This window comes from Pogoniulus pusillus, chromosome 9 (genome assembly GCF_015220805.1).
Source record: "Pogoniulus pusillus isolate bPogPus1 chromosome 9, bPogPus1.pri, whole genome shotgun sequence".
In the NCBI taxonomy this organism is placed as follows: domain Eukaryota; kingdom Metazoa; phylum Chordata; class Aves; order Piciformes; family Lybiidae; genus Pogoniulus; species Pogoniulus pusillus.
Window position 1 is genome coordinate 13505790 of NC_087272.1, and position 22605 is coordinate 13528394.

General features: G+C 48.8%; 1 long non-coding RNA gene across 2 annotated transcripts in view; it reads left to right on the forward strand.

Annotated features, from left to right (window-relative positions):
- The window catches only part of LOC135178061 (uncharacterized), a 156003-nt gene that overhangs the window by 76107 nt on the left and 57291 nt on the right, over window positions 1-22605 (forward strand). For both annotated transcript variants that reach the window (XR_010303337.1, XR_010303336.1), the window contains exon 2: window positions 11111-11179. This is a non-coding gene — a long non-coding RNA (uncharacterized LOC135178061). The remainder of the gene's footprint in view (window positions 1-11110; window positions 11180-22605) is intronic.

Sequence of the window (22605 nt, forward strand, 5' to 3'; positions counted from 1 at the left end):
CTCCTTCCAGGGAGTTGTAGACATCAGTGAGGGTCTCTCCTAGCCTCCTCTACTCCAGACTAAACAACCCCAGTTCCCTCAGCTGCACCTCACCAGGCTGTTCACCAGCTTCCTTTTTGGATTGGGGGCCTCAAACCGAAAACTGAACCCAGAACTCAAGATGTGGTCTCACCAATGCTAAGCACAGGGACACAACCCCTTTCCTGCTCCTGCTGGTCACAACAAGTCTGATCCCAGCCAGGACACTGGTGGCCTTCTTGGCCACCTGAATGCACCCCAACTCATCTTCAGCTGCTGTCAACCAGTGCCCCCAGATCTATCTCTGCTGGGCAGCTTCCAGCTGCTCTGCCCCAAGCTCGTACTGTTGCATGGGGTGCTGCTGCAACTTGGCAGAGAAATCTGAGTGATTGCTGAAATGCTGCTCCTGCATTCTGCTGAGTGCTGATGACTGAGGAGACAGAAAGGCTCTTCAGGAAACCCGCCCTCGCCTTGTCATTAGTGTTAACTAATGGGACTTTAAGATATTTAGATCATAATAATCTATCAGCTTAATATCTAATACTCGGCATGGAGTCCTCAACCACAGTCCTACCTCCTTTTCTTCATTTTTCAGCAAGTTCAATAAATAGAATCCTGCCACAGTGTAAATACAGAACTCCTTGAAAGATAGAAGCAGCTTGCAGCCCATATCTGATGTGGAAACTCCAGACATTTTTTTTCAGAATACAAGTTTTTAGAAGCTAAGCCTTTCCCCCTCCCCCCCCCCCCCCCCCCTCCACTCAAAATGTAATTTTGATATCATTCTGGCACTACTCCATTTCCAAAGTTCAGATTGCCATTTCAGCCCTGCTTTATTTGCAGTCCCTGGGGACTGAGTGGCTGGAGAGCAGTCAGGAGGAAAGGGACCTGGGGGTACTAGTAGATAGCAGCTGATGATGAGCCAGCAGTGTGCCCAGGTGGCCAAGAGAGCCAATGGCATCCTGGCCTGCATCAGGAACAGTGTGGCCAGTAGGACAAGGGAGGTTATTCTTTCCCTGTACTCAGCACTGGTCAGGTCACACCTTGAGTCCTGTGTCCAGTTCTGGGCCCCTTAATTCCAGAGAGATGTTGAGGTGCTGGAAGGTGTCCAGAGAAGGGCAACAAAGATGGTGAGGGGCCTGGAACACAAACCCTATGAGGAGAGGCTGAGGGAGCTGGGGGTGTTTAGCCTGGAGAAGAGGAGGCTCAGAGGGGACCTCATTGCTGTCTACAACTACCTAAAGGGAGGTTGTAGCCAGGTGGGGGGTGGCCTCTTCTCCCAGGCAACCAGCAATAGGACAAGGGGACACAGTCTCAAGTTGTGCCAGGGGAAGTATAGGCTGGATGTTAGGAGGAGGCTCTTGCTAGAGAGAGTGATTTGCATTGGAATGGGCTGCCCGGGGAGGTGGTGGAGTCACCATCCCTGGAGGTGTTGAAGCAAAGCCTGGATGAGGCACTTAGTGCCATGGTCTAGTTGACTGGCTAGGGCTGGGTGCTAGGTTGGACTGGATGATCTTGGAGGTCTCTTCCAACCTGGTTGATTCTATGATTCTATTTCTTAAAGGACCTTTTTCCCCCTCTGTCCCCCATCTCCCTCCAGTTTTTAAATCTCAGTTGGGGGAAAAAGAAAAAAAACATAGTGTGAAGATCTCCAGCTGAAGGGAGAGATTTGGGGGGTAAATTATCTGTGGGCAGCAGGGAGATATTTTCTCAAGCATGTCTCAATGACTTGCTTGTGTTTGTAGAGCAAGGGCGAGGCTGGCTTTGGAAATGACATCTGCTGCAGCTCAGCTCCACGTTTGTAATGCAGTCAGTGCTTCTCCCAAGGTGGCTGCTTTCACACTGACAGCACAGTCACTGAAGTCTGAGATAGTATGGAAAAGGGAGAATGCAGTGGGGTTTGGTTTTGTTGTTGTCTTGAAAAACCTTGATAGAACAGTGGGGCAGATGGCGGTGGGAGAGAGAGGAAAGGCAGTCCCTCGTGCATTGAAAATGCCTTACCTTCAGCTTGCTGTGCTGATGGAGCACAGGGTGCCAGGTTTCATAGCAGTGTTGTCACAGAAAAAGCACACAGCTGTAAGTCCATGCCCGCATCTGAAAAAGGCAACAAACCCCCTACCACCACCACCCACCCACATGAGGATGTGGGTAGAAGACCCACAAAGGGTCATTAGTAACAGGAAGGCTTGGGGTGTGGAGCACTAAGTTCAGCTGGGTGTATCATGGCCAACTATTGTGGACTCCTACAGGAATAGGCTTTCATCTGAGTTCTCTCTGGTTTCCCCCAGAGATGCTGCCTGGGGTTATGCTTAAGCAGTTGGGACTAGAATAGAATCATTTCAGTTGGAAAATACCTTTAAGGCCATCCAGTTCAACCATTCTCTAACTCTACTAAGGCTAGAGCTAACCCGATGGCCATAAGCACAAAATGTAATGAGGAGCAGGGATGGGACATTGCAGAGGAAACTGGGGGAGAGGGCAGTAGTTAAGCTTCAGCATCACAGAATCCTAGAACTGTTTTGCTTGAAGGAGGCCTCTGAGATCACCAAATCAAACCATCAACCTGACACCACCGGGGGCATTAAACCATGTTCCCAAGTGCTGTGTCCACACGTTTCTTGAACACCTCCAGGGATGGTGGGCAGCCTGTTCCAATACCTAATCACTCTTGCAGCAATGAAATTTTCCCTGATCTCCATCCTACACCTACCCTGGTGCAATTTGAGGCCATTTCCTGTCTCCCATCACCTAGGCAGAAGAAACTGGCCCTCACCTCACTGCAGCCTCCTTTCACAGGGAGTTGGAGAGAGCAACAGGGTCTCCTCTCAGCCTCCTCTTCTTCAGACTAAAGACCCACAGTTTTCCTTGCCAAGTCTGTTCTCCAGACCCCTCCCCAGCTTTGTTACCCTTCTCTGGACACGCTCCAGCACCTCAATGTCCTTCTTGTAATGATCATTGAATCCAACCATTCTGTAACTCTACTAAGGCTGGTGCTAAACTAGGACCCTCATCACCACATCTAGTGAGGACCTGGGACTGGACTTTGCAGAGACAACTAGGAGCGGGGGCAGCACTTGAGCTGCAGCATCAATGTGTCACTTGATAATTTCTGCAAGGTGTAAGAGCACTGAAACATATCTCATGCTGGTAGTCTGAGTGCTCAGATACATCTATAGATATTTGTAGGAGGATGGGATGCAGACAGCAGTGATTTGGCCTCTTGGCTAGTGCCAGCAGCAAGGCCTTTAGTCTACATAGTAGAAGAGAATTGTGACTTGTCATATCCTGGGTCTCAAACATGACTCAAAGAAAGACATTTGCTTCAGTGCAATAATTTACTGCAGTCCTGGTGGAAGGCTCCAGAGGAGGGAGGCCTGACTCAGCAAAGCATGTGGGGTTCCAGCTTGCAGTAGAGAACAGCAGTGGAGTAGGTAGCTTTTCCTCACAGGTAGCTACAACTCAGCAGCACACATCAATGCAAAGAAAAGTGTGGTCTGGAGAAAATCTCTGTGGGCTGTCCACTTGGTGGTGCTTCCTGTCTTGAGTCTGAAGGTGTGAGACCTAAATATGAGACTGATAGGGTGAGAGGACACTCGGAGAGAGAGGGGAGCCCCTTGTGTTTTCTCTCCAGTTGGAAAAGACCTTGAAGATCATCAAGCCCAGGCATCATCTAACTCTCCTCACTAGTCATGCTTCCTTGTGTGGGAACTCTTCTGGAAAGAAAGCTGATCCTCCTGCCCTGGAGGTGTTCAAGGAAAGCCTGGGTGAGGCACTTAGTGCCATGATCTAGTTGACTGGATAGGGCTGGGCTCTAGGTTGGACTGGATGAGCTTGGAGGTCTCTTCCAACCTGCTTGATTCTATGATTCTATAGATAGGGCTGCATAAGCTTGAGGTGCTGCAATATATCCCTGCAGCGAGCTGCCGAGGTTAGCAGTTAGTTACCTCAGCAGAGGCGAGCACACTGGGCACTGATGGAATGATGCTACTTAGAGTGTTGTTGGTGCAGCAGGAAGGTGCCAGCCCAGCTCTTGAGGTGGCAGGGTTCGCTTGTTGCCAGCAGTGCAGCAGGAAGGTGCCAGCCCAGCTCTTGAGGTGGCAGGGTTCGCTTGTTGCCAGCAGTGCAGCAGGAAGGTGCCAGCCCAGCTCTTGAGGTGGCAGGGTTCGCTTGTTGCCAGCAGTGCAGCAGGAAGGTGCCAGCCCAGCTCTTGAGGTGGCAGGGTTCGCTTGTTGCCAGCAGTGCAGCAGGAAGGTGCCAGCCCAGCTCTTGAGGTGGCAGGGTTCGCTTGTTGCCAGCAGTGCAGCAGGAAGGTGCCAGCTCAGCTCTTGAGGTGGCAGGGTTCGCTTGTTGCCAGCAGTGCAGCAGGAAGGTGCCAGCCCAGCTCTTGAGGTGGCAGGGTTCGCTTGTTGCCAGCAGTGCAGCAGGAAGGTGCCAGCCCAGCTCTTGAGGTGGCAGGGTTCGCTTGTTGCCAGCAGTGCAGCAGGAAGGTGCCAGCCCAGCTCTTGAGGTGGCAGGGTTCGCTTGTTGCCAGCAGTGCAGCAGGAAGGTGCCAGCCCAGCTCTTGAGGTGGCAGGGTTCACTTGTTGCCAGCAGTGCAGCAGGAAGGTGCCAGCCCAGCTCTTGAGGTGGCAGGGTTCGCTTGTTGCCAGCAGTGCAGCAGGAAGATGCCAGCCCAGCTCTTGAGGTGGCAGGGTTCGCTTGTTGCCAGCAGTGCAGCAGGAAGGTGCCAGCCCAGCTCTTGAGGTGGCAGGGTTCGCTTGTTGCCAGCAGTGCAGCAGGAAGGTGCCAGCCCAGCTCTTGAGGTGGCAGGGTTCGCTTGTTGCCAGCAGTGCAGCAGGAAGATGCCAGCTCAGCTCTTGAGGTGGCAGGGTTCGCTTGTTGCCAGCAGTGCAGCAGGAAGGTGCCAGCCCAGCTCTTGAGGTGGCAGGGTTCGCTTGTTGCCAGCAGTGCAGCAGGAAGGTGCCAGCCCAGCTCTTGAGGTGGCAGGGTTCGCTTGTTGCCAGCAGTGCAGCAGGAAGGTGCCAGCCCAGCTCTTGAGGTGGCAGGGTTCGCTTGTTGCCAGTAGTGCCAGTTTAGGGCCACAACCTACGCGGGGCTGGAGGGCAGCAGTGACTTTGCTGCCTTTGGAGGCTAAGGGTGAATGCACTGCACGCTGACTGGGACTTCAAAGGGGGATGCTATTTACAGGTGCATACATGCAAAAGGTAATCAGGTAGAATGGATACATCCACAAGCTAGGCTCTACACCTAGCTCTGTGCCACAAAGCTAGGCTCTATGGACTAAAACCTTCTAGAACCCTCCACACATCCACCCTCAGCAGGCCTGGGAGTAGGCCGAGGCTGCCCTCCTTACCTCAGGCCTGCAAGGCCTCGGTAGGCCTCATGACGCAGCTCAAAATTCCCTGCCGGCTGGGAGCCTCCTGCCCCACGCAGCACCTCAGGGGAGCAGGCAGCTGGGAGCCTCCTGCCCCACGCAGCGCATCAGGGGAGCAGGCAGCTGGGAGCCTCCTGCCCCACGCAGCGCATCAGGGGAGCAGGCAGCTGGGAGCCTCCTGCCCCACGCAGCACCTCAGGGGAGCAGGCAGCTGGGAGCCTCCTGCCCCACGCAGCACCTCAGGGGAGCAGGCAGCTGGGAGCCTCCCGCCCCACGCAGCGCATCAGGGGAGCAGGCAGCTGGGAGCCTCCTGCCCCACGCAGCACCTCAGGGGAGCAGGCAGCTGGGAGCCTCCTGCCCCACGCAGCGCATCAGGGGAGCAGGCAGCTGGGAGCCTCCTGCCCCACGCAGCACCTCAGGGGAGCAGGCAGCTGGGAGCCTCCTGCCCCACGCAGCACCTCAGGGGAGCAGGCGGCTGGGAGCCTCCTGCCCCACGCAGCACCTCAGGGGAGCGGGCAGCTGGGAGCCTCCCGCCCCACGCAGCACATCAGGTGAGTCGGACACCACTCTCCCCAGAGAGAGATGAAGGGAGGAGAGGCAGGGAGGAGAAGAGAGAGATACCAACCAGGCACTGCCTTATGGGCTGTGATGCAGGGAAATGGAATAGAATGACAATATTACCATATCCTGGGGTGACCAGATCCATCCCCTGGGACAGGACAAGAGTCTCTGGGGTCCTCTTAAGGGAATTTGCCCTCCCTCCCCCCACCAAAATACCACACCCATTAAGTTTCAGCTCTATAGAAGTATAATTCCCCAGGGGCCTGGAAGCTCAGTCATGACCATGTTGGGCCACCAAAGTGATCCGAGGGCTGGAACACCTCTGCTATGAGGACAGGCTGAAGGAGGCCTGATAGCAGTCTTGCACTACATGCAGGAGCTATAAGAAGGCCACAGAGGGACTGTTTCCAAAGGGCTGCGGTGACAGGATGAGGACAATGATTTAAATGAGAGAAGAGCAGATTGAGATTGGATGTTAGGAACGAGTTCTGCACCACGAGGGTGCTGGAACACTGCAAGAGGGTGCCCAGGGAGGCAGCTGAGGCCCTGTCCCTGGACATATTCAAGGTGAGGCTGGACAAGGCTCTGAGCAACCTGATCTAGTAGAGGATGTCATAGAATCAACCAGGTTGGAAGAGACCTCCAGTATTATCCAGTCCAACCTAGCACCCAGCCCTAGCCAGTCAACTAGACCATGGCACTAAGTGCCTCACCCAGGCTTTGCTTCAACACCTCCAGGGATGGTGACTCCACCACCTCCCTGGGCAGCCCATTCCAATGCCAATCACTCTCTCTGGCAAGAACTTCCTCCTAACATCCAGCCTAGACTTCCCCTGGCACAACTTGAGACTGTGTCCCCTTGTTCTATTGCTGGCTGCCTGGGAGAAGAGGCCATCCCCCACTTGGCTACAATGTCCCTTCAGGTAGCTGTAGACAACAACTGCTGACTATAGGGGATTGGACTGGATGAGCTTTGGAGGTCCCTTCCAATCCAAACCATTCTATCACTCTATGATTCTGTTCCTGCACAGAACAATGACTTCAGCATTTAGAGATCTCCTAAGCACCTTCTTATACCAATGTCTGCAGGAGATGAAAGCTGTTTCTAATGTCAGCTCATTAATAGAGGCCTCTATGCCAACCTACACCTATTGGAATGGATTTTTCACTAGGGGTTGGCATCACATCAGGAAACAGTAGTTGTGGTCTCATCAGAGAGGAGAGAAAGGTGGGCAAAGGTTGTAGAGTAATGAACTCAGTTTGGTCAGGCACAACTGCTATTTAGAGTGTGAGTTCTCTTCACGTGCTCACTGATTTGAATGGGATGCTTTTAGAGAAGCAAGCATTTGCTTCTGCCTTGCTTCCTGAGCTTTGTCTTCTAAGAACTGTTCTCAAATTACCAAACAGCAAAACAATCAGTGATTTGACTTGGTGACCCCTGTGTGTCCTGTCCCATCATCATACTCTCTGCCCTACACCATCAATCCCCAGCAAGATACAGAGCTGGATGCTTTAGAGCCTGAGGGAATCACACTATTGATCTAATGGGAGCACTTACTGCTATGTGTAACAAAATCGAAGTCACTCTGTCCAGCCTTGGGGCCCACAACACAGAGACAGGGACCTGATCAAGCAGGTCCAGAGGAAGTCCACAAAGATGATCAGAGGGCCAGAGAACCTCTTGTATGAAGACAGGCTGAGTTGGGGCTGTTCAGCCTGGAGAAGAGAAGGGAGACCTTAGAGATGCATTTCAATATCTGAAGTGGACCTACAGGAAGGCTGTGGAGGGACTATCTATAAGGGCCTGTGGTGACAGGACGAGGGGCAATGGTTTGAAACTGGAGCAGGGAAGATATAGGCTGGGCATCAGGAGGAAGTTCTGCACAATGAGAGTGGTGAAACACAAGCAGGTTGCCCAGGGATGTGGTTAAGACTCCATCCCTGGAGACATTCAAGGTCAGACTCGATGCATCCCTATGCAGCCTGCTGTAGTTAGAGGTGACCCTGCTGAGTGAAGGGAGGGTTGGACAAGATGCCCTTTAAGGGTCCTTTCCAACTTGTGACTCTGTGAATCATATCTAGTATGCTTGAGAAGGTCTTGCAACTGAACCTTTGAACTTCACACTCCTTTACAGGGCTTCAACTCTTGTTTACATAGTGCTCTGTGTGGTTTCAGATGACATTCTACAGTGAAGATGCACAGCATACAGGGCTTTGTATGCTTCTCTGGGTTCATACAGAAAAAAAATAGCTCCATTTTTTTCTCTGTAGTCTGTTTTTGAAATGCATCTTCCATGAAGCAAATATTCTAGTCTGAAATTCACTTGCACAAGCGTTGGAACAGACCAACCCTCAACCTAACACTATCATGGCCATTAAATCATATCCCAAAGTGCCACAGCCACACATTTCTTGAACACTTCTGGGGGTAGTGACTCCACCACCTCCTTGGGAAGCCTGTTCCAATCCCTGACCACTCTCACAGCAAAAAAATCTTCCCTCATCTCCAACCTAAACCTCCCATGGTACAACTTCAGGTCATTTCCTCTTGTGGTGTCATTCCCAATGATACCACAACAGATCAATCCCCACCTCATTCTAGTCTCCCTCCCAGGAGTTATAAAGACCAATGAGGTCTCCTCTCAGCTTCCTCTTCTGAAGACTAAACACCCTCAGTTCCCTCAGCTCCATCTCATTAGCCCTGTTCTCCAGACCCTTCACCACCTCTGTCACCTTTCTCTGGATCTGTTCCAATGTCCTTCTTGGAGTGAGGGGCCGAAAACTGACCCAATGCTGTGACTTCCCTAGTGCTGAGTACAGGGACAGAATCACTTCTTTGGGCCTGCTGATCACACTATTGCTGATCCAGGCCTTGGTGCTGGTGGCCTTCAATGTGTGTGTAACAGCTCACAAAATTCTCCTCTGCTTTGGCAGATTTCTATAAACTGGTGGCACAAAGAACTAGGAGCTGGAGGGCATGGATAGAGGCTGAGAGGTTGCAAGCATAAAAGATGGGAGAGGAGATGGCTCCTTATTGAAGTTTGTCTGCAGAGACATTAGCCTTCTAAGATAATGATTGCTGCTTACTGTTGATAAGAGCTCTCACTGTTTCAGTGGGAGTCTTGGACTTCATGGAGAATAAATTGGTTGAGACACACTAAACACATAAAACCCAACATTTGGCTCCACAAACCACACTCCACAAATGGCTGGATGTTGGATAAGGAACATGAGGAAAAGATACCTTCTCTTAATCTCATCCTAAGGGCTGCCTGAGGTCACAGGCAGGAGTTGGTTTCTGTCTGAGAGTTTCTAAGGGATTAGGCAGGCCTTTGCTTGGAATAAGTGTGACCATTCCTGGGATTTGTGATGCTCTTAGCACTGTGAAGCTTGTGGTAAGAGGAGCCTGCCTAGCTACAGAGAAGACAGTGACAACCTCATTTTGAAGGCACACTTCAACGTGGGTGTTTCTTCTTCCTGTGTGTGTTATGTGCAAATGTCGAGTCAGAGAACACTTTGGTTTGGTGAAGCCCTTTAAGCTCTTCCAGTCCAACCATTCTCTAACTCTGCCAAGGATGGTGCTAAACCATGGCCCTCAGCACCACAACTCTGCCTCTCTGAAACACCACCGGGGATAGGGATTCAATCACCTTCCTGAGCAGCCTGTCCCAAGCTTTGAGAGCCCTTTCAATCAACTTGCATTTAGCATCCAACCTAAACCTACCCTGGCAAAATTTCTGGCTATTTTCTCTTCTCCTATGAGTTGTTACTAAGCAGAAGAGACCAATGTCCACCTCACTGCAATCTCCTTTCAGGGAGTTGTAGAGAGCAATGAGGTCTCCCCTCAGGCTTTTTTCCTCCAGACTAAACGACCCCAGTTCCCTCAACTGCTTCTCACTTGTCCCAGGCACACCTGGTGCAACAGGGAAGAGGATTTCCATGGCTGGTCTCTGTTGGGCTCAACAAAATGGAGTGGGACTTCTCTAGGCAGGAAAGTAAAGGAAATCATCTAAGTTGAGAAACTGTTTAATAAAAGTGAAACAGCTTTTTTCTTCTCAACTCTTTCATTCTCAAGGAAAAAGAAAAAGGAATTAGTGCTTTCTTGCAAGTACTTCTATTTTCTCCTACACAGAAGAAAAAAAACACCACTGAATTACTAGAATTTCCCATTCAATAGAAATGTTGATTTCTCTCTGCCCTCTTCTCCTTGCCCCACAAGGCAGAAGATTATTCTTGAAACTGGTAATAAAGGGCGAGAAATAGAACACTCAATTACAGCAGAGAGCCACAGCCTTGTGTCAGCATTGCCATTTAACCATGAAGGCTGTGCAAAAGGAATTCTTGCTTTTCCATCTCTGCAGCTGCTGTTTTGCCACTGATGCTGGGATATATTTTGGCCTGTAATATCTTCTACTGAGATCTGTTTTCTGTGTTGGGTATGTCTGAAAACTTCATCTTTTCCAACATGCTGTTAAAGGACAATTACAGTCTTTGGAAATACTGGTTCAGCCCATGGGTTCTGAGAAGTTTCCAGAAACGTGGGCTAAAAAGGGTCAAGAAACATCATTTTAACTTGAGAAAGGAGGTAAGAGTGGAGAGAATAAATGGAGGTACAGGATAAGATAGTAGTGAATTGGATCATGCATGCATGGCATCATATCTCTGCCTCTTCAAAACACCTCCAGGGATGGAGATTCAGGAGCCTCCCTGGACAGCTTTGTCCAGTCTCTGAGAATCCTTTCAGTAAACAAGTTGCTTATAAGACCCAACCTACACCTCCACTGGTGCAACTGGAGGCCATTTCCTCTCCTCCTGTCACTCGATGCTGGGCAGAAGAGACCAACCTTCACCTCACTCCAGCTTCCTTTCAGGGAGCTGTAGCGAGCAATGAGGTTTCCCCTCAGCCTCCTCCAGACTAAACATCCCCAGTTACCTCAGCTGCTCCTCACCAGCCATGTTCTCCAGCTTCATTGCCCTTCTCTGGACATACTCCAGCTTCTCAATGTCCTACTTGGCCTGTGGGCCCCAAAGCAGACCCCAGTATTCAAAGTGTGGTGACCCCAGTGCTGGGTGTAGGGGAAGAGTTTACTTTGAGGCTAATACCTTAGAGCTGCAAGGTAACTTCATTCTTTTTCTGTCTTTTCTCTCACCCGTTAGACTGGAGAGTGCTCCACGCTTGGAGGGATGAAGAGAGCTGTCCAGCCCCTGCAGGACTCTGTGGTACAGGTATGTCTGAGCACAGCTCAGAAAGCAGACAAGAGTTAAAAACAGTGATATGGTGTTGTTTTGTTTTATTTGGTTTCTGTTCATTTGTGAGGTTCTTTCTTAGTGTGGAGAGTAAAAAGAAAAAAGAAGTCTAGAGTGGAAATTTCTTTTTTTAAAAGTAATTTTCTATCTGTGCAGAGGATTGAGCAGAACTGGAGGAGATCACCTGCTGTTTCTGATATAATCCCTTGGGATTTGGAGATGTGAGAGCAGAGTCTATTTCACTTCTTTGTTGCTTTCAGCAGCCAAGGCAGCTCTTGAAACTGAACGACTGAGGCTCAGTTTCTGGCTGTACTGAAACTACTGCAGTTTACTTTTTCTTATATCAAACTCACTCCTAACAGAAACTGCTTGGAGGGTAGCCCAGGGTATCACTAGGGAACACCTGTGCTGTGCTGGAGTGCTGTGGTAGCCAAAAAGTGACTTTCCAATTGCTAGGTTCCTTCCTCTGAACCAAAATGTTAGTGCTTGGATAGGTTGTGAGAGCTGGGGCTCTTCAGTCTGGAGAAGGCTCTGGGGAGACCTTAGAGCAGTTGTCCAGTACCTGAAGAGGGCTACAGGAGAGCTGAGGAGGAACTTTTTACTTTTGTAGTGACAGAACGAGAGGCAGTGGCTTTGATCTGTAAGAGGGCAGAGTGAGACTGGAGATTAGGAAGAAATTCTTTCCAGTGACGATGGTAAGACACTGGAACAGGTTGCCCAGGGAGATCATGGATGCACCCTCCCTGGAGGTTTTGAAGGCCAGGTTGGACGAGGCCTTGAGCAACCTGGGCTAGTGAGAGGTGTCCCTGCCCATGGCAGGGGGTTGGAGATGGATGATTTTTCAGGTCACTTCCAACCCATGCTATGACTCACCAGAACGCTTAGCCTGTGCCCAGCTGCATCCACCTTCAAGCAATGAGTTTTTAAATTTGACCTGTGTGCAAGACAGGTTTTCTGCTGCAGGACAAGTGAGCTGCCAGAAGGACGAGGCTGTTGGAAGGACTTTAGCCAGGCTCCCAAAGCTGAGCTGCTGTAGACGATGCTAATGAAAATAAAGAAGTAATTGTGCCCCAACAGTTGCAGGACCAGCTTCTTGCACAGAAGGCGATGCAGTGGGGAGCAGACCAGTGCTTGCCAAGTGGGAAAAAGGACACTTAGTGGCAAGGAGAAATATTACTTGCTAGTGTAAGGGACAAGCAGGTGGAACAAGCCCGAACTGCTTCCACTTCATCAGAAGGGGGGGAACATGGAAATCAGAGGTGGTGCTTTGTAGCTGACCTTTGGCCATGAGAGGTCTCTTTAAATTTAGTGATGACCTCTGCAATTTTTTCTAGCCTAGCTGGGAGTGACTTTGCTTCTGTGTTTTCTGTGTGAAACCTGCTGCTGCTGGGCAGATTGCTAATTTCAATCATCAGCCCAAGGGGACCAGGGAAGTGTGGCAGCAATAAGCAAAACTGGCTGCTCGGAGCAAGGAGGCTAACAAAGAGGTAGGAGCAAATACTGGCAAATATTGAGTACTACACATTGTAGGGTTTCCACCAGTATAAGAGTGCATGGAGGGTCACAGCAAATATCAACAGAAATCATATGACTGCTGGCTGCTTTATCAGTGGAAGCCACAAGTTTCTGTGCTTCACCCCAAAAGGACCATCAAAGTTTACAGACATCGAGTATCAAATGAACCTGTCAAATTCAGAGTTATTCCTGGAAGATTCAGTCAGATCCTCCCATCTATTTACCACCCAGTACTGGATACCTCTTTTGTACATCAAAGATAGATTGAAAAAGGTGAGAACACTGGTTTGAGAGAAATCAAGAGAGGTGATTCTGCCACTCTGCTCTGCTGAGACCTATTCTGAGGTACTGTGTCTAGCTCTGGGACTGCCAACACAAGAAGGATGTGGAACTGTTGGAGCAGGTCCAGAGGAGGCCACAAAGATGATCATAAGGCTGGAGCACCCCCCATATAGGGGCAGACTGAGAGAGCTGGAGTTTTTCAGCCTGGAGAAGATAAGGCTCTGGGGAGACCTTAGAGCAGCCTTCCAGTAGCTGAAGGGGTCTATAGCAGAACTGGAGAGGGACTTTTGGCAAGGGCAGTGATTATCCTTACTCATCACTGGTGGGCCACATCTTGAGTGATGAGTTCAGTCCTGGAGCCCTCACTACGAGAAGGACATTGAGGTGGTGGAGAAAGTCCAGAGAGGAGCAGCTGATGGTACTGGAGTTGTTTAACCTGGAGAATGGGAGGCTCAGAAGAGACCTCATTGCTCTCTACAGCTCCCCGAAAATAAGTTGGAGTGAAGTGGGGGTTGGACTCTTCCCTAGTATCAAGTGATAGGAGGAGAGAAAATGGCCTCTAGTCGCACCAGAGGAGGCTTAGAATTGTTGTCAGAAGAAACTTCTTAACTGAAGGGATTCTCAAAGCCTGGAACAGGCTGCCCAGGGAGGTGGTTGAATCCCCACGCCTGGAGGTGTTTCAAAGAGGCAGAGATGTGGTGCTGAGGGCCATGGTTTAACACCAGATTGAACAGAGTAAGAGAATGGTTGAACTGAATGATCCAAAAGGGCTTTTCCAGCAAACAATTGTATGATTCTATTGCAGCCAGATCTCCTTGGGGCCTGTGTTTTAAAAGGGGAGATCTTGAAATTGTTTCAGAGAAGATGGGATGTGTGCATCTCACATGTGTCTCTGCTGGCATTTAAGGAACTATCGCCACAATTAGTTAAAAGATACAAGCAGAAACTCTGCAGGTAATGCAAAGAATCACAAACACCAATTGGCTCTCACAGACCAGCTCCTGAGCTGCCTCTGCAACCCTAATCTCTGATGTTGGTTGAGGAGGATGACAATGTTTGGAATATTTACGGAGTGAGACACGATAATTATCCCTCCTCAGCTGCTGGGAGGTCAGATTTGGAGGTTACATCTGAGACACACTGAAATGCAGAAGACCCAATATTTCATTGCCAGGAGCTTCCTCGAGTCATTTAATCTCGGGTAAAATAACTGCTGTGATTTGTTAGTGCTCTAAACCCATTTTGCGCTGGCATAAATTAGGATGTCAGCTGTGAAACAGTCAAGTGAGGACTGGAGATCTGGGTCTCTGCATGGAAAGTGAACACTGCAGGATAAAAAACACTACAGCCTACCATGGGGGTGCAATGAGAGAGTGTTCTCACTTCAGGTTTTAATTACAGTGGTGTCAAGCCGGAGAAACTCTTCTGAACCTTTCGGTTTTGCTGTACTTGAACAGAATTCCATCAGCCATGGCTTCTATCTCTGATGTGTAATCCTGTTGTAGGTAATTTATGATAGACATGTTCCTGCTAAGCACTGCTTAAGACACTTACAATAAATAGCAACATTCATCAGTCCTTCAAATGAGAAGTGAAGTTCTCCCTTGCTACTATAGATCCCTCTCTGTGAAGCTGTTGAAATGTTTTGCTCTGCAGCTCAAAATCCCTTCAAAGATTCATAGAATGGGTTGGGTTGGAAGGAACCTTGAAGATCACCCAGTTCCAAACCCCTGCCATGAGCAGGATTATCTCTCACTAGACCAGGCTGCCCAAGGCTCCATCCAATCTGGCCTTGAGCACCTCTAGAGAGCAGACACAATGTCCCTGGGCAGCCTGTTCCAGTGTCTCACCACCCTTACTCTAAAGAATTTCTTCCTAATCTTTAGTCTCAATCTGCCCTCTTACAGCTCAAAGCTGTTGCCTCTCATCCTCTCACTACAAACCCCTGTCAGAAGTCCCTCCCCAGCTCTCCTGTAGCCTCCTTCAACTGGAAGAGTGTTCTAAGGTCTCCCTGAAGCCTTCTCTTCTCCAGGCTGAACAGCCCAAACTCTCCCAGCCTGTCCCCATAGGAGAGGTATCCAGCCCCCTGATCATCTTTCATGGCCTCCTCTAGACACATTCCAGCAGCTCCATTTCTCTCTCGCACCGGAGACACCTTCCTGCAGTGTTTCTTCTTTGTGGCTTTGAAAGACTCGATGGTCTTCTGAATCAGGCATGTGTCAGATGGGTTTGTCCTCTCCTGCCAAAGTCTCTAGGAAACAGCAGAAGCAGAGCCTGAAGAGGAAGATAGGATAGGGATTACTGACTAGGAAGAGTGGTGCAGAGCAGGGACTACTTGGGAAAAGGATGGTCTGGGCCAACACTAAGGAGTAAGAGGCAAATTTGGATTTGTGTAGAGTGCCTGTTACAGACAAAGGGTCTTGTGGAAGAGGAAAATTTGTTGAACAAGTGGACTTGTTGCACAAGCCTGAGACAACCTCCCCTTTATTAGACAAGAAACGTGGCTGCGACAAAGAGCCTGTAAGGAAACCAGGTGAGGCAGTACAGAAGCGTGGAAAGAGAGCACTAATGGTGTGCTTGCACCAGCTTTCTTGAATCTTGGTCCTGCTGCTGCAGAAGACTACAATGACAACTGGACTTATCACTATTTACTATTAATCACTTTCTATTTACTATTAATTTATCTCTATTTACTAACTCTGTTTACTAACTCTATATACTGCTTGCCACTTTTCCCTCACTCAGCAGAGAAATGGGTACAGAATAAGCCTAGTCTTCAAGTAGAATAAAGGATATTGTCACAGGCCAAACCATTAGCTTCTTGTTCAGCTCTTGGTTGAAAGCATCCTCTTAAGAAATCATCTTCTGATCTCTTCACCTTCTCAGACTTGCGGCTTTGTTTGCACAGTAAACGGAATTAATTTGCTAAGCCAAGTAGTCATAAATAGAAGCTAAATGAAAAGTGATCTTGGATGATATTCTAATTGGACCTGGTCTCCTGAGGCCATGTGCTGTGCAGAAGCCTGCCATTTTTCAGATGCACTGCAGCAGCTCCTCCTTGCCCTCATGCTTTGCATGACAAAGACTTGCTGCAAGTGCCTATTGCTGGCTCATGTCCAGCTTCTCATCCACCAGCACCCACAAGTCCAGACTGCCTAAGGAGGAAAGGTAAGATGGCAGCAGGAGCTTTTTTTCCAGATTGCTGATAGAAATTCACAACATCCACCTCTGTTTCCCTAAAATCAGGAGGGGGGGAAAAAACCCCACCAAACTGTGGTGACTCCCTGCCCTTCTGAGTTTTAGTATGCAGTCCACCTGCACAAAGCTCTTTCTTCTGCAAAAGCTGGCTGGAGAGTCTGTCTTGATTAGATCCTGTAGCTCTGGCCTTATTTCAAATTCTTTCAATGCCCATCTTGTCAAAGCTGTCAGTTCATCCTTCAGATACTAACAAAAGAGGGAAGAGAAGGTGATGTGTCCAGCCTGGTATTTAAAGCCTGCTTTGTTTTGATGTGCTATTACTCCTCATTCTTCTCCCTCTGGGAAACACAACAGAGTAAGAATAGAGACCAGATCAACAATCAAGTTACAATGACTACTTTTCAGCCGTCCCTGCTGTCATAATTCACTGCAATCAGCTGTGGTATTCCCAGAGCAGGCAAGGAATTGAGATGACATGATAAAGGACCTCTGCTGTATCCAGGTTTTGTCTAGTCCAAGCTTTTGCCTCCTTTGTCCTTCAATTTGCACTAGGATGGGCCCTCCTTATAGGAGATCAAGTGCAATGCTTCTCACAGAATCACAGAATAGTAGAGGTTGGAAGGGACCTCGGGAGATCACCAAATTCAATCCCTCTGCCCAGACAGGGTCACCTAAAGAAGGTGACGCAGGAACATATCCAGGCAGAGTTTGAATGTCTGCAGAGATGGAGACTCCATCACCTCTCTGAGCAGCCTGTGCATGTGCTCTATCATCCTTCAATTAAAGAATTTCCTCATCATGTTTAGATGGAATTTCTTCTGTTCCAGTTGGTGCCCATTACTCCTTGTCCTGTCACTGGGCACCACTGGACAAAGCCTAGTCCCTTTCTCCTGATATCCACCTTTAATACTTATGTCTGTGGTTTCATAGTGTAACAGTAGTGTAGCAGGTTAGTATGGATCATCTGCAGCCTAAAAAGTCAACCACATTCTGGGCTGTATCCAAAGCAGTGAGAGCAGCAGGTCAGGGAAAGGATTCTGCCCTTCTGCTCTTCTGAGACCCCACCTGCAAGCACTGCATCCAGTTCCAGTGCCCCCAGCATAACAACATGGAGCTTTGAAAGTCCCTTCCCACCCAAACTACTCAATGATTTTGTGATTCTTTGATTCTATGCCCTGCCTGTGAAAGTCACCCATCCTGCACCCTGCTTTTAACTCTATGTGGTTTGGTAGCTCAGAAATGCAGGAGGTTTCAGACTGGGACTACACTTTATAAATATCTGAGGGGTGAGTGTCAGGATGAAGGTGCCAGACTCTTTTTGGTGGTGTCCAGTGATAGGACAAGGAGCAGTGGATACAGGCAGGAACACAGCAAGTCCCACCTCAACATAAGGAGAAACTTGTTTGTGGTGAGGAAAACAGAGCCCTGGAGCAGGCTGCCCAGAGAAACTGTGGAATCTCTTCTGGAGACTTTCAGGACCTACTTGAATGCATTCCTGGCTGACCTGCTCTGGCAGGGGGTTAGACTGGCTAATGTTGAGTTCCCTTCCAACCCCTGACACGATTCTTTGCTTCTGTGCTTGCATGGAGGAGACAGTGTTGCTTTAAGGGCCCATGAGCCATGATAAGATGTCTTATTTTTGTTGCATACATCATGACTAGAACTTCAAAGGTTGGAGAGCGAGGAAGCTGGCTGAGGACGTTCTGCCATTCATGAGAAACGTTTGTGCCTGCCACAACCATTTAGTGCCTCTGCTAACAGCTTTGTTAAGGTATTTATCCCACCAAGACAGTTCATAGCTGTGGGCATTCAGGGGGATGGAAATGAATTCAGGCTAGGCCAAGCATGCAGGACAATGTTTCTGAGCTCAGCACAATGTTGTGGTTCATCTGCATAATCCCTGCATCCTGCTTGAGATGAAGGAGAAGGGGAAATAGGTGGATACTCTGTGTCAGTCCTGACAGCTTTATTAACCCTAGAGCCTGGTCTGGTCCTTAAGACTTTCTCCTTGCCACAATTTACACTGTAAAAAGAGAGCTGCATTGCCCCCTTTGGAGACTGTGGAAAAGTCTGGAAGAGTGGGAATTACAGAATCACAAACTCGTAGGGATTGAAAGGGACCTCTGGAGATCATTGTGGACTCCTCTGGACTCACTCCAGGCACTCTGTGTCCTTCTTATGGTAGAGACACCAGAGCTGGATGCAGTATTGGAGGTGTGGCCTCAGCAGAGCAGAGCAGAGGGGCAGAATCCCCTCTCTTGCCCTGCTGGCCACAGTGCTCTTGCTGCAGCCCAGCCCACAGCTGCTTTCTGGGCTGCATGAGGGCACTGCTGGCTCATGGTGAGCTTTTCAGCAACCAACACTTCCGAGTCTCTTTCTTCAGGGCTGCTCTCAACCCACTCTGCACCCAGCCTGGATTTGTACCTGTGTCAATGACGTTGAAGAGAGAACCTGTGGTGGTGTGGGCTGGCCTGGGTAAGGCAGGGTGCCCAGCATGTGAGCAGAGGAAGCCAAGGGCAGGTTTCCAAACTTGCCAGCTCTGATTTCAGCGTGTCCATGGAGTGGCTGGAGCTTGCAATAGGCTGCTGCTCCCAGCAGGACTTGCTGGGTGCTGAGTCCTCCTGAAAATTTGGCTTCTTGACAGTATGATGCATCACTGGGTCGAAAAGATTGCTTTCAGCACCCTGTGAATGATCTGTTCAGTTTGAGTGTAAATAATAACTCTAATATTTCCTTTCTGGCTTTTGCAGAATATTTTTGATTTTTCTTATTCTCTGAAAGAGCAGAGAGTCTGTCTCTGTTGGAGCTGAGTGAATAATTTGCAATGAATAATTTATTCAAGAATCAAGTCTTTTTCTACTTGCAAAAATCTCCACTCTTCTATTTCTCCAAGAATGACATTGAGGTGCTGGAACATGCTGAAAGGAGACTGGAATGAGATGGGGGTTGGTCTTTTCTCCCTAGGAACAAGTGACAGGAGGAGAGGAAATGGCCTGAACTTGCACCAGGGGAGGTTTAGGTTGGATGATGGAAGCAATTTCTTGACTGAAAGGGTTCTCAAAGTCTGAAACAGGCTGCCCAGGAAGGTAGTTGAATGCCCATCTCCCTGGAGGTGTTTCAGAGAGGCAGAGATGTGGTGCTGAGGGCCATGGTTTAGTACCAGACCTGATAGAATTAGAGAATGGCTGGCCTGGAGGATCTTAAGGGGCTTTTACAATAGAAATGATTCTCTGGTTCTCTTTTCCACATATCTGTGATATTTATTTTTTTAATCTAGTGATTATCTCTCTTCTCCTCCCACCCACTGCCTCCCTTCTCATGGACTTGTGATCCACCCCTCAGATATTTATAGCCATTGATAAGATCTCCTCTCAGCCTTCCCTTCTCAAGACTAAACATGCCAAGCAGCAGCTTCTCCAACCGGTCCAGAGTTCCCGAGGAGAAGGGGACAAGATCAGACTGAACAATATTTCCAACTGCTTTAATTTCATGAAGCTGCTTGCTGAGCAAAGTGCAAGGTCTCTGGTAGCAGAATGAGTTGAAAAGACTGAGCTGAGATCTGTGGCAGAGAGAAGTCACACTTCCTGCTCCAGCTGGCAAAGGGGACATCTCTGTCAGATGCTGACATGGACCTGGCAGCCTGATTGATGCTTTCTGGGACACCCTCTGGCAGCCTGATCAGTTGAATAATTTTGGCACCTAGATTAAAATGCTTCAAATGAGATGGTGTGAACATGTGCCTTCAATATGAAGTGGCTGGAGTTGCCTCCTACATTTCTTTCTCAGTCAGTAGACACCTGAAGTATGAAAGATTGGAAGATGTAACTGAGTTGTGGCCATGCAAAGAATGAGAAAGCTGTAAAGGAGAGAAAAGGGCCTCTAGGTGCACTAGAGGAGGTTTAGGTTGGATGTTAGAATAAACTTCTTAACAGAAGGGGTTCTCAAAGCCTGGAACAGGCTGCCCAGAGAGGTGCTTGAATCCTCAACCCTGGGGGTGTTTGAGAGAGGCAGAGATGTGGTGCTGAGAGCCATGGTTTAACACCAGATTAGGCAGAGCTAGGGAATGGTTGGACTGGGTGATATTAAAGGGCTTTTCCAGCCAAAACAGTCATGTGATTCTTTAAAGCTACATGAAAATTATTTCTCTCTGTAGTGTTCTGTTGTCTGCTTGACCCACTTGTCTGTCCTTGCCTACCTGTGCTGCCCCATTGCTGGCAGAAGGATTCATACTTGTGAGGACTGCTGTGTTCTGAGGCCATGTCCAAGGATGTTGTCCGAGAATTCAGAATGTCTCTTAATAATCTTGATTCCCCACAGCATCATTGGAGCTGCAATTTTTCTCTTCAGCAGCTACTCCTTCAGCAGAAGAGTGCAGTAGCTGCCTTGATGGAAGCAACTTCCATGAGTTAATCCAAACTAAACCATCAGCAAGCCTAGCCTGCTGCTCTCATCTTATTTCCTGCCTCCTCCAGCAGTAAGCAAATGCAAACATGCTAACTGCACAAACCACAGACCAGTGGAGGGTTTCCTTAGTATGAAAGCCACAAGGAGCTGGGCCATCACTCAGTTTTTGGACCAGGCATGTAGTGAGAGAGGAGCATGACAAGGGCACCCTGGAAAGTGCTGGATCAGATGATGTGTCTCAGTGTGGTTTATGTACCCATAAGTCCCAAAGTAGCCCATTGGACTTCAACTTCCCCTTGTAAATTGTCATGAGTGATTTAAGTTGAAGAAATAACTGTGTTTATGAGGAGACAGAATCATGGAATGACAGAATCATAGAATGGCTTGGGTTGCAAGGGACCTCCAAATGTCATCCAGTCTAACCCCTCCTGCAGTCAGCAGGGACATCCTCTACTAGATCAGCTTGCTCAGAGCCTTGTTGAGCTTTACCCAAAGCTCTTAAATTCTCTCTTGAATTTCATGTTGTGTCTGGATGGTATCAAGGTATGATGAGAGATCTGCTCACTCTTTCCTACATCCGGAAAAGACATAGTGGTGAGGTGGAGGTCAGTCCCTTCTGCCAAGTGATGAGGAATTAGGGTGACAGGAAATGGCCTCAAGTTGCTCCAGGGATGATGTTAGGTTGGAGATAAGGAAAAAAATTATTTGCTGCAAGAGTGGTCAGGGACTGGGACAAGCTGCCCAGGGAGATGATGGAGTCACCATGCCTGGAGGTGTTCAAGAAACATGTGGATGTGGTTTAATGGCTGTGGTTTAATGGTGTTGGGCTGTTGGTTGGACCTGATTACATTAGAGGGTTTTCCAATCACAATGATTCTTTGGTTCAATAAAATGTGTGCTTAGCCACTTAAGAGGAACCCTGTGGAGAGTGAAGCAGTAGCTTGTATCAACTTGACTGACCAATGGCCAATGGGATCCTGTGATGTATTAGGAGGAGTGTGTCCAGCAGATCAAGAGAGGTTCTCCTCCCCCTCTACTCTGCCCTGCTGAGACCTCATCTTGAATACTGTGTTCAGTTTTGGGCTCCCCAGTTGAAGAGGAACAGGGATCTGCTGGAGAGGGTCCAGTGGAGGGCTATGAGAATGATTAGGGGACAGGAGGGCATGGCTTGTGAGGAGAGGCTGAGGGACCTGAGGCTTTTTAGTCTGGAGAAAAGAAGACTTAGAGGGGATTTGATAAATGTTTCTAAGTATCTGAAGGCTGCCAGGAGCGGGGGGACAGGCTCTGCTCACTTGCTCCCTGTCATAGGACAAGGAGCAATGGGTGTAAGTTGCAGCAAAAGAGGTTCCACCTCAACACAAGGGGGAACTTCTTTACTGTAAGGGTCCCAGAGCACTGGAACAGGCTCCCCAGGAAGGTTGTGGAGTCTCCTTCTCTGGAGACTTTGAAGGCCTGTCTGGATGTGTTCCTCTGTGGACTCAATGATCTCTTTGGGTCCCTTCCAACCCCTAACATCCTATGGTTCTATGATCCTATGACTTTGTCCATGCCTTTTAGTCAGATCAGACTCCATGCCTGTGTACTGAGACTGTTAGCCATTCCCTCCATTCCAGCATAATGATTAATTAAGGCCTTTCTAACACAAAAAAAATGTAAAGATTCAGGAGTATTGAGGCCTTTGGAAGACAAATGATGTAAAATCACCACAATGTCAGAAGCCACCTTCTGTGAAACTACCCCAAAGGATCCTACAGGAAGGCTGCAGAAAAACTTGTCACAAGGTGTCTAGAGATATGGGGAATGGTTTGAAGCTGAGGAAGAGTAGGGTTAGAATGGATCTTTGGAAGAAGTTCTTCAGTATGAGGGTGGAGAGACTCTGGAAAAGGTTGGCTGGGGACATTGTGGATGTCTCCTCCCTTGGTCATGTTGAAGGCCAGGTTGGACGAAGCCTTGAGCAGCTGAGTCTAATTGAGAGACATCCCTGCCCATGGCAGAGGGTTTGGGAT